At 38.6% G+C, this 12,294-nt stretch overlaps 1 long non-coding RNA gene across 3 annotated transcripts in view; it reads right to left on the reverse strand.

Annotated features, from left to right (window-relative positions):
• LOC112533279 overlaps positions 1-12,294 on the reverse strand; it is a 182,280-nt gene that overhangs the window by 20,004 nt on the left and 149,982 nt on the right. For all 3 annotated transcript variants that reach the window (XR_005863058.1, XR_005863057.1, XR_005863056.1), the window contains one exon: positions 2,673-2,768. This is a non-coding gene — a long non-coding RNA (uncharacterized LOC112533279). The remainder of the gene's footprint in view (positions 1-2,672; positions 2,769-12,294) is intronic.

The following is a 12,294-nucleotide window of genomic DNA, read 5'->3' on the forward strand; positions in this document are numbered from 1 at the left end:
AAAGATGTTGGTTTCTTTTTTCTTTTTCTTTTTTTATAGTTTTGATTTTCATCACAGCAGCATGCTACACAGTATGCCAGAAAGTACTTTCAAAACCCAAGGTTTGTAGGAGCACAGGGTGAATAAAAAAGAAAGCACGAGACAGACAGCAGGCTCAGTGTGTAGTCTTGTTAGACAAAAAAGAGGTTCTGGACACAAAACAACCTTTCACCATGGGTTAGAGAAACAGTGCTAAAGAGATACTTCATACAACACATGGTTAATAATTAAAATAATTTGACTGTTGTCTGTGCAAACCTTGGAACTTGTTATGGATTGAGAGATTTTAGAGTGAAGATCATACAGACAATTCAGTGGGTCACCATGGTTGATACAATTAGTCTGCCTTTCCCAGAATTTTTAGACAGAGCTCAGGAACCTGGCTTTCAGTGTCCTGATTTCCACATCATTGGCCGTAAGCTCTAAAAAGGAATAAAACTGTTGTAAAACACTCAGCACTTGCATCTCCTGCTCCTGGAATACACAAACTCACTATTTCATGAGCTTCGCGTCTACTATTGTTCTGCCAAAACATGATAACAGCTCTGTTTTGGGAGCGAATCTTATTGCCATCTACGATGAGAAGAACATCTGATTGATTTGAATTCTGTAAAACATAATCAGAAGGTACAGCGGTACATCAGCTGATTGCCTTGAGGAAAGCAGGGTCCCAAAGACTGCTATGAAATGCACAGAAAGCATAATTAAGTCCATTAAGCTTCAGGTGAAGGAGTCAAACAAGGTCTCTAACAACTGTCTGACAACCACAATGGGCTCTTGCAATCAGAACAAGATCTGAGTGAGGCAACCTCTGAAACAGAGCCCTCTGAGCAGAGGAAAAGTCAAAGGCCCTCAGCTGGGAAATGGGACTCAGCAGAGCATTGGGTGAGGGATGCGGGATCTTTATATTGTAAAAACGTTATTCTTGGTGTAAATGAGTGTTATGTCTACAGAAGATTAACCTTGAATGCACACTGGTTACAGTAGCACACAGTTCCCAGCGTAGATGTCCTAAGTGGATAAATAAAAAAGACTGTAACATCTTCCGATGCCTCAGAAAGGTGAGAAATGAAAATTCACCTCTCTCCACCAGTACAGGTAGATAGGGCAGCCTGTACACTTGCCCTCCTCATGTAGTGGAAGGCCATCGTAGCAATTAAGGAAGAAAAAAAATCTAAGGGACAACTGGTAAATCATATGACAGAGGAGCAAACCCACGTGGAAAAGGAAAGTGCAAATTAAATCAGCAGCTTGAGGCAGCCCTACAGAAGGCAAACCATATTAAGCAACTTAATGCAATTTGTTCCCAAAATTTAAATGGAACTACCATTCAGCCTCTTTATCCATAATAACAGGTACAATGAGAGTGATTTCCAGTGATTTCTCAAATAAGTGCCATGTCCATCACAGAATTAGTCCCTAGGGACTTCATAAGGGTACTGATATTAACTCACTTCAACTGTGATTCCTGCCCTGAGGGCAAATAACATAATTGCACTGCAGTGTACATTTGGCTTCTGCTTGCTTTTGCTCAGTTTGCATAGTTCTGCACTTTCCTATTGTTTCTGTCGTACAAGATGTCACAGCACCATTTTGATGACATGTCTGGGTATATCAAAGGCCAAGGGAATCCTGTTACGTAAACACATCATTTATTACTATGTACAGCAATGATTACCTGACATCAAACCCATCTAGAAGCATGCTGTGTGACTGCGAGTAGGCGGCTTCCTGTTAAAGAGCCCTATCGATTGACAGGAGTATGGAGAAGAGACAACAAAGGGGAAGGGTGTTTTGTCAATATCTTCAGCACAGTAAGGAAAGGGCCTCCTATTTAGCATACAACTTAAACGTGGATATTGTCCACTTCTCACCTCCTCCAGAACTCTGACAACTTCCTAAAAAACTGTTCTCCTAGGTGCCAAGGAAGACAGGGCAATAGCTCTGCTCTGCCTTGCTTATTAGCACCAAAGTTAGCCTAGGGGATGCAGCAGTGCTCGCTGGTAAGGCAGTGATGGGCTCCCTGTCATGCATCCCCTGGCTCTTTGCAGGCAGAGAACCACGGGATATTGACCATCTCCTGATACAAGTGACTCATTTAGAGACCGTGGCCCAGAGAGTCCGAAACTGGATTTATCAGAGCATGCAGGAAAACAAGTCACTCACTGCACCATTACCAAAAGAACTTCCATGGAGATTCAAGGGGTGGAGAGTAAAAAGCATAGCTGTGCATCTGAATAGTTGAGCTACTCTTCACTGCAATCAAATTCAATTTCACTGTTGTGACAGAGAAGAGGTATGAAACATTAATGATCTGTGCTGGCCTAAATGGTTGTTAGATGTACGCAGGCAGATTGTATTCTAAAGCAAAATGTACGCAAACATAAAAACTTTCCCATTGCATTTGAGGGGCATTTCAAGCAGGTGCTTACATGGTCAGTACTCATACATGTACGCAGGGCAGATATAGCTTTCTCTTTTCTCCTGTTTGGCTGTATGTAATGATTCCCTTCAGACCCAGCATTTGTCTTGCAAACCAGAAGAATGAACTCTCATGCAGTGACACAGCGGATTCTCACAGCCATACCTTTTGCTGTTCAGCAGCTTCTGGAGCTGCTTTGGTTTCTACATACCTGATGCTTTAATCTGGAAAACTGACTTCATGGGGGCATTTGGAGGCACCATCACTTCAAGCAAAACACATCTTTTTTTTGTATTTTTTTTTAAGTCTGTGGACAACAAAAAGAAAACATGGAGTATAAGTTTATTTTCTGCAGAAGGAAAATAGTGAAGAAAAAACATCTTTAGAAGAAACAGTTTTGATAAATAAATTTCACCTAGAACGGAATTTTCTGTGAGCACAAAGATATGATGTCAGATTTGCATGTAAAACAGGTACCACATCTGTGTAATTTCAATGAACTTGAATAAAAACAAGAAACAATATGTATCCAAAATAACTTTGCTTGCAGGTTAGACATGGAATTGTTGACATATTTAGTAGCTGTTTGCCTGAAGATCTGACCCACAAGCTGTACATCTTTCAAGCAGAAAGAATAAGAGAGTATGAATTAAAAGATGAAGCTAGTATGAAAAAGTATCTGCTGAAAACGTCTGTCAGAAAAACTCTACTTGGATACATTATTTATCCATAATGGAATATATGGTTTTTCATTTCAAATATTCTGTTTTATGAACGGACTTTGTAAAGACATCTTAGATATTTAGAAGCTGAAGTTTCAATGCTCTTACGTTCATTGTTTCTGAAATATAAAAAGAGAAGGCACTATTATTTTAAAATAATTTTAAAATATTTGACATCTAATGCAGAAGTTTTTGTCATTAAATAATATTTAATGCAGCCCAGATATACACTTGCTGCAAAGGCTGCTCAGAAAGATAACTTTGGTCTGTTTTGATTCACTTCAGCCTCAAGTTTAGCCAGAGGTCAAGGCGTGTTGGACTCACTATAGAGCTTTACAAGGACATTTCTAGGAACCATGCAGACAGAGGGGCTGAGGGGACTTAGCATCTGGAAAGGGAGCACTGAGGAGTCACAGGCAATGAATCTAGACTTAAGGACACTTGAGACAGACTTACAACTTGTGCCTTCCAGACCTGCTCAGCAGAGCTTTGTGGAGGATGTCCAATTTACCTAATTCTTGAAACAGGCTTCCCAGGAGATTGCTGGCTTGGTTCATCCATTATACTATTAGCTCTCTGGTTGGAGTGTGAAGGAGTTGAGGAAGGATCAGGAAAACAGGCAAGAGCAAGTTTAAAACACTTCCATACCTCATCGAGTTTGGTCCAAAACAGGCATCATTTCTGCACTTGACATTACTTTTAACACACTCATGGTTTGCGAAAATTTACATCATCTGCTTGAGAGGAAATTGAAATTCCTGGAGTTACATTACTGGTTTCAAACTGCCCAGAAGTTCCCATTTATGCAAAAGCCTAATTCCTTAGAAAGCTAGTTAATATAGCTTCTACTGACCAGGTGTTGGAGAGAAGAGACAAGGCCATACTGAAAGAGGACACTGCTCTTTAGAGACACACAAAAGATGGCATGATTCCTACTCCGCAGAAATTTACTAGACCGTGTGCAGAGAAGTTGAGGTAGCTCAGCATCTGGAAAGGGGGAGCTGAGAGGCCATGTGCAATGAATCTAGAATCCTTCACCAGGTTCACAAGGGAAACTTTAAAAATAAAGTTTGACTACATAAAATAAGATTCAGTGCAATAAAGAGAATCAGAGGAACAAAGATTGTGAGCAAGGGTACAGCTGAGCTGAGATGAAGACTGGAGCAACTCTCAGTGCAATGTGAGTTTCAAATTTGGGGCCCAACAGGGTAAGAAATTAGGAAGATTCCAACATATATGAAGAGTATGTTCAGACTGCAGAAAGGAATTTTTCAAATAGGTTTCAAATATGGGCAGTAGAAATGAGAGTTCTGAGACAACAATAAAAGTAGCTCAGGTAACATTTATGGAAGGAATTGGTGAGAATTCTGGCAAGAATAGAAAGGAAAATAGTATCTCCTGATATGAAGCACAGAAACAAGGCTTGATGAAAACAAGTTACAAAAAAAAAAAAAAAAAAAAAAAGAAAAAAAGAAAAAAAGAAAAAGGAGGACAAGCTCAAGTATATAAAAATTCTCAGATGGAGAAGACAGACTTGGAGGATGGAGAAACATTATTTGGCCCTGACTGCGAGCAGAATTGGCAAGCCTGGACTAACCGGAAAGTGTCTTAGGAGATCTGTCTTCTATTTATTTTCTTCTGCAGACTAGGTTTTGCATTGTGTACTCTTTGCTCAACGTGCATTGGCTATTAGTGCATTCCTTCTGAGCTATTTTTAACTTCTGAAAGGGACTGGTGTTAGTTTTGTGAACTTAAGCTACAACTGCATTACAACCTGAAAGCTATGCAGAGAGCAACAGGAAAATCACTGAGCGCTCAGTAGCCTTCCTCTCTCCAGGCCTCCTCCAAGAAACTTCACTCAAACCATCCCAAGCTCAGTTGTAATATCTTTCAAACACATCCTTGATCATCAGGAATAATAAGACACTCTACTCTCTCATTTCTTTGGGCAGTGTACAGAAACTGTATTCAGTGAGAATACTGCATCTGCTACCCTTACGCATTCTGCAGTCCTCCAGTAAGTCTACTACTATACATAAGCCTCTCCAAAAGTAATGTTCCCATTTATTTCCATGAAAGCTACTACAGATACAAAGAGCACAATAACATTGTTTGCAAGATTAAGTTCTCAGCTGCAAATCTCTACTTTTCAACATAGTCTTTAGCTATGCATTGTTGCCAGCAATGAACAAGAGCATGCATATTGCATTTGCAAAAATCTGTACCAGTGCAGGTGATGAACTGTCGCTGTAGCCACTGTTAAATACACCACCCACTGCCTCACTGTGCTTACATCCACTGCTTGGGCTCCATAAAAGCTCAGCAAGCATAAGTGAATGTCAATGGGTGTCATTTTTTACACATAGAGGAATTCAGTTACACACCTTTGCTTCATCCACACTTCCATGTCAGACTGCCCTTTTCTGCCATCTGTCTCATTGTAAAAACATGTAACGGAATATTGGTGGAAGGGCTCAATTCCTACTGCCATACCACCAACATCCACCTCTAACATTATAGGCCAACACAATAAAGTACGAAGCACTATTTTCAGAGCAGCATTTGTACAGGATTTCTGGGTCAGCTCAACAAGGTTACATTGCCCTCAAAATATAAGCAAGGCTCTAGTTTTCATAAATGTAGCGGTTAGGAATTTCGAAGTGATTGTCCAAAGGAAGATCTCCCAGAAGAGAGAAATTCTGTTCTGAGATGGGATATAGACATTTACCAGTACTTAGGGCCTGGAATTAGTCATCACATACAGTATGAGTAAGACCCTGGCAGAACAGTAAGTCTGGCAATCTGTAAACTTCCCCCTTTTTGCCACTGTAAACTCATTTCTCCCTGACAAATAGCTTTTGAATCAGCGTCATTAAAGCATTAGCATTTTTCTTGTACAGGGCTAAGTGCTCTAAGAAGACAAGGGAAAGAAGGTGGAAGTAAAACTTAGTAGTCAGATGTAAAGGAGGCAAATACACAAAGTTCCTTAGATATTTACTCTTGGATATCTATGTCTGGACCAGGGTGATGCTTTTGTGATATATGCAGAGATATGTGGAAGATCCCATGTAAAATCTTGGCCTCTCAGTAGAAAAAAATAAATGATAGTAACAAAGATGGGTAGGAAGGTTTGGGAAGTTAATTTACTCACCAAGAAAAGAATACTTAGCAAGTCTCTAAGAATGAAGAAAAAGCTGGGGCAGACTGAAAATTTGCAATCTTGTTACTTGGGAAGTAAAGGTCTTATAGTACTTTTGGACTTGGATATCATAACATTCTGTTTCAAACTAAACCTTTACTTACTAAGCAGTTAACTAGTTTAGGCTTTCCACTGCTCAGTCCCTCATACCAATGTGTTCTAGCAGTGTTCCTTGCTTTTACAAAGGAGAAAAAAAAATTAAAATAATTCCTGGGTGATCCACCACAAAAATATATAAGCCACTTACACATTCTCTTAACATGTTGGAGAATGCTTTATAAACAAATGTGAGATGGATTGCTGGAAAGAATGAACTGAATTTATGCAACTGCACAGTATGAGAAGAAATTTTCAAAAATGACATTTTTGAAAGAGATCTTTTGGTGTTTGATTAAAATGTGGGAACTCCTACCAACAAATAAGTTTAGTTAGAGCCTACTTAAATACGTAGTCTGTGCTGATTGTTCACATGCTTCAGGATAATGGGGAACAAGTTCAGCTCTGTGGAGAACAGAAAACTTGAACAGTTCCTGGACAAACCATAAACACAGAATTGCTGTAAATGAATATTCTGTGCTAGGATGGAAATATCCAAATAAATATCCAAATAAATGAGATAATACACTCAGGAAAAATAAGTAGCACTTATATGTTGCAAATATGCAAACAGACAAGTAAACATACGTGGTGTTAAAATCAATTGCAAAGAAATTTATTGGAGTCAGTATCATCATGACTGTCGTGTGTTCTCACAGAGAATCAGTCTCTATCAATTCCAGATCAGTTTCAGAAATTCTCGTGACATCTCACCTGTGGACCTGAGTGACCCACCAACTGATCCATCGGCTTCCTGGAGTGCCCTTCTACATCCAAGAAAGCTGGTAGAACATCAAGAAGGTAGAAAGAAGGTAGAACATCAAGAGTGGTACTGGTTCTGGAGCAAAGAGTAATAATCTCATACATTTAAGATGGAGCAAAACAAAGAAAGAACAATCTGAGTTTCCAAATGTATTCTTTCCAGCAATATTCCAACACTGTTAGGAAGATAATGTGCTGTGTCTTCTTTGGCAAAGAGCTAAGAAATTAGCATTGTATAAATAGAAAGACCCAGAAGAGCCACTGGGCCGGAATCAGTAAAGGCAGCAGGAGTTTCCCCCAGATTGCAACAGACTTGGATCATGTCTGTTGTTGGCATGGACATGCAGGCCCGTAAAACATTAGAAAAGTGAATTTTTATTAAACAAATTATCTCTAGACCTTGAAAACACATACAGTACTCTTAGCTATTTAGTTTTTCTTTTACTGGAAGCAGTAAATGAGAAACATTTCCTGCACAGTTTATTGAATGTGTTTGTGCTTAGTGCGTAAAAAGGATATGCCACAAGGTAACCAGGGCCTTTTATAAAATGTTATGGACCTTTAAGGAGCAAAAGTGAAGAGGAATAAAAAAAGAGACAGAGAGAGGACAGCAACTGGTGCACATTTCTGTTATTAGCATACATAGTGGCCAAGGAAAGCATCACATACAATTAACGATACACAGCTGTAGTCACACAGTACATCTCTTCTGTGAAAGAGTAAAAGTTTATACAGCTGCTGCTTGCTACTCAGGAGTCACAAATGCAAACACATGATTGCATTATGTTTACAAATTTCCTGCAGAACATTCAGCATTTGTATGGATTATATTACATTCACTCAGAGTCTGATGACAAATTGCTGTAGATTAATCTCTTCTTAGAAATATGTGGAGCTTTTAACAAAGTGTACATAAACCAAGCTGCTAGTTGTTTTTCATTGTTAATAATGATTCCTTTTAAAATCCAAAGTTTAGAAGTGTTACAGGGCATGCTACTGGGCTTTCATTCATTATCCTAATAAAACTCCATAAAGCAGTCTGTTCTGCCAGAGGGTATTGCTCCTTTCTGACAGGTACAGTGACAGACACAAATTTTCTATCTCTGAATAGTACTATAGATACTATCAAGTGAGACAAAGAGAACAAAATATATGACAATCGTTCAGTCTCATAGCAAAGAGATTTGTAGCTACCTACTAAGTATGCTTCCCAGCAAACAGACTATGTTGTCCTACGGCTACGTGGAGAAGTTATATTTTCTTTGAAAATTCAAGGGCATTTGGTTTGTTTTCACTCTACTTGAAAGATTGTTTTGTTTGTTGGTTACAGCTAAACAGGTGTGGGGCTCAGCCTTTTTATTTTTGCCAGCAAAATGACTATTAGCTGACCATTTGTTCTAGAACGCTAACAATATAATTTACGGTAAATATTTTAAACACACATTTTTCTCAGGTCAGTTAAGAAAAAAAAAACATCAATAAATAATATACAGAAACGAATGCAGCTCCCTCTCTCTCACTCAATGTTGGCATTTCTAAAATGCCTTTCCCAGTGATAAAACAGAAAAACCTTGGGACAAGTCCAGTGAGGACAGTCAAGTCTCTTTTTTCCTCTACAGTTTAATCTGTGGCTTCTGGGCTAGAACACCCATTTACATTTCACAACAGAATAAAATAAAACATTTTGTTAAAGATGCAGATTGTGCAGGGCAGCCTAAAGAAGATAGCGATAGCATTCTGTAAGCATGTTTCCCAAGCTTTGGCCCATTCCTTGGATCATTCCTAAAACTATTTCCCCTCTTGACAACCCCATGAGAGTTAATCTGGGGTCTTCTAGCTGAGGACTGTAAATACCACAGTGACTCCTGGAAGAGAATGAAGTTCTTGACCCCAATCCACTACAGTGCTTTACAACAGAGGACTTTGCAAGTCAGAATTTAGAACTGAATCCAGTAATGAAGGCATGAATGGTTGAACTGATGCCAAGGTCTCCTCTTGCCATGCCTCACTAAGCAAACAAAGTATTGTAAGGGTGGGAGTTCTCCATGTTCCTTTTTCAAGAGCCATGTAGACTGAAATCCAGTAGTCCAGCAAAGAGAGAAAAATGCAGGGGCTAGTTGCAAGAGATCAGCACAGCTGGATGGATACAACCACAGTCTGGCAAGAGAACCAGGAGGTTTTAAACCACTGTTTGTAATTGAAAGGATCACTATCAGCACTGTGTTCCTGAGAACATCCCTGACTGAGCCAGATCCAAGGTTAATCTAGCTCTGATCTAGTATCCAAAAGCCGTAATAGGCAGATGCCTAAAGTTTAAGAGCTGGACAAACATATATGGTATTTTCCTGTACTACTCTTCCAAACTCTGTCTATTTTCAGCTTAGAGGACTTTGTAAGCCAGATGTGCTTACACATATGCAGATTATTTCCTCTGTGAGCAGACTTCAGTCCTCTCTGATTAAATTTAAATTACAAGAATTTTGCAAACAGCAAATTTGTTCCAGTACCTGACACCCACCCAGAAAAAAATTCTTCAACACACCTATTGCACCGTGTACACGATTTTAATCCTGACCACTAATGTCACTTCTTGATTATTTTGTTGTTGCAGGAACTAATTCTGAGTTCACTTATAATCCACTTTCTCTAAAATTAACCTCAAGTCTTTCAAAAGCTCTTCTTCTGTTATACAATTCATTGTTACTGGCACTAACGCTGAGTTTGTAAGTAACTGTACTGTGGTATCGTGCCATCAGCTCCATTTATTATGTTCCAGACACGATCAACATTTTTCTCAACATTTTTTTCCCTGTTTTCATTCTATTTAACTCTCAGACTCATCGTGTAATTTGAGATTCCGAACTGGGAATCGTTTTAGGCAAAGGCTATTATTATTAAAACCCTGGGATTCCCCAAGACTACCACATTCAAAATGGAGCTAGTATAAAAGAGTGTGTTAAGAAAGGATGTAAACTCCGTGCTCTTGTCACTGAATTTTCAGTATTTTTATCTGAACACTGAGCTAATTAGGGAAAATACTGAGTGGTGCAATTAACCAAATAAGTACAAGTGTCAAATGACAATGAATGCTTCACAAAATGAAATAAAAAATAAAACTATAGTGCATTTAAAAACCTAGAACAGTACAAAAGAAAAATTCTAATAACCATGACCAAGATGCTGTAACCAAAAATGCTGCCACATGTAACCATATTGAAACTGTTTGGAAAAGCTAAATAATTTGGAAAAAAAAAAAAGAAAAAAACCAATGGCTTTTCTTTATGACATCCACTTGCAAGAAAACAGACTTCATCAGTAAAAGAAAAATATAAAAAAAATCTATGTGCAGCACAAGTAAGAATGCTTTCAAAATCTAATCCCATGCATGTACAAAGGTATGACACATGCTTTCTGTCACACTAAAGAAGGACCTGATAGCCTCTGGAAAGTGCATATCTCCTCTTGTATTTGCAGATGCCTTCTTTCTTCCTCTGTGTGTGCTCAGTGATAGGTTCTTCTCTTTCCTACCGTTCTTCATGGGCAGTGAGTTTTATGTCACAGCTCACTATCAACAGCCAATTCAGATTTAATGCGCAAGTGGCAGGAGATATGATTTCTCTAAGAATTTTAATACATTTTCTGAGAAGCAGATGTCCACCTTACCAAAAGGACCTTCAGATTGTTTTAGGAAACTATGGTCACTCAAGGGATGTTACATTTCTGCCTGTCTATTCTGTTAGGTGAAAGACTCCAGCAAATTTTTAATGGAAACCTCCTTAATCTTTACTGAATGATCCTCTAATAAGTTCATAAAACATTTAATGGAAAACTCCATCACATTTGTTATTCTGAAAATGAGTTCATAGGTAGCAAAATTCCCTAACTACCATGGGGGCTCAGAAAACTTTAATAAGAGGCACTTTATATAAACAGACAACCCATTGTATAGAATAGCCAGTACCTCTCTTAAGAGCCATGTTGACTCATGAGGCAGGATGCTAGCTTTTCAACCCAGTCTAACTTGAACTCTGGCAATCTGAGGCAACAGAGGCTCTTACTGCTAATGACCAACCAACCTAGTGGTATGCTTCTTGGTTCAACTGATCCAAGGACATGATTCATAAACCTATGTGGAATTTATTCATGCTACTCAGAAAATCTTTTCTAATAAGCTACATATGCCAAGAATCTTGCAAAAAGCATGTCAAGCTCCTGTGCAGAACACCAATCAATACTCAAATGTCATTTGTGGAGACTAACAGTGTCATGTTATTGAATAAAGCAATTTTTTTTTTTTTTTTTTTAGCGTCTGTACTGGAATTAACCATTATCCTGATCCAATAGTTAGATTTCCATTTTAAATAAGGTGAATATTAAGCCATATGCGTATTTTCCCTTATGAGTCACATGTGAAATACTCAACCTGAGTCATGAAGAAGTGTGCACTGCGCACATTCATCTCTGTGCATCATGTTCTCATCTAGCTTCAGTCAATGCTTCTGTGATGTGCCTCCCTAAGTACCAAATTAATGAAGATCACCAAGAGAATTACATTTTTATATTTTTTTCTGACACTGCATTCTTTCAAGGCTTGTACTGCAATGAGGTTATCTGCATTGTTTGCTAAAGAGCTATATGAAAGAAATTTCAAATAGAGCCTGCTGCTTTCCCAGTTGTAAATATGCAACAATGAAGAAAGGAATGAGAGGACTCAGGAGCTGAAGGGGTGAACTACGAAGGAACCAAACAGGATTACTACTCGAAAGAGGATGACTAAATTTCAATTTACTTCAAGATTTTTGGATTCTGATTTTTCTTCTCTTTTGACTTCTCCATAATGCCCTTTCCATGTGCCCAAAGGAATTCTCTTTTCCACTGGCATTCTATACCATTTGTTCATATTTCAGAAATTTTGTGTTTATTCAGTTGGCCTTGACCTTAATGGCTTTCCTGTCTATCTTGTAACCCACTTACTGCTGTTTTGGGATTTCAAAGAAACCAAGATTATTATTTTTTTAAAAACAGCCATTTGTGCCATTTGGCAACTCAGGTGA

Source organism: Gallus gallus, chromosome 11 (genome assembly GCF_016699485.2).
Source record: "Gallus gallus isolate bGalGal1 chromosome 11, bGalGal1.mat.broiler.GRCg7b, whole genome shotgun sequence".
NCBI lineage: Eukaryota > Metazoa > Chordata > Aves > Galliformes > Phasianidae > Gallus > Gallus gallus.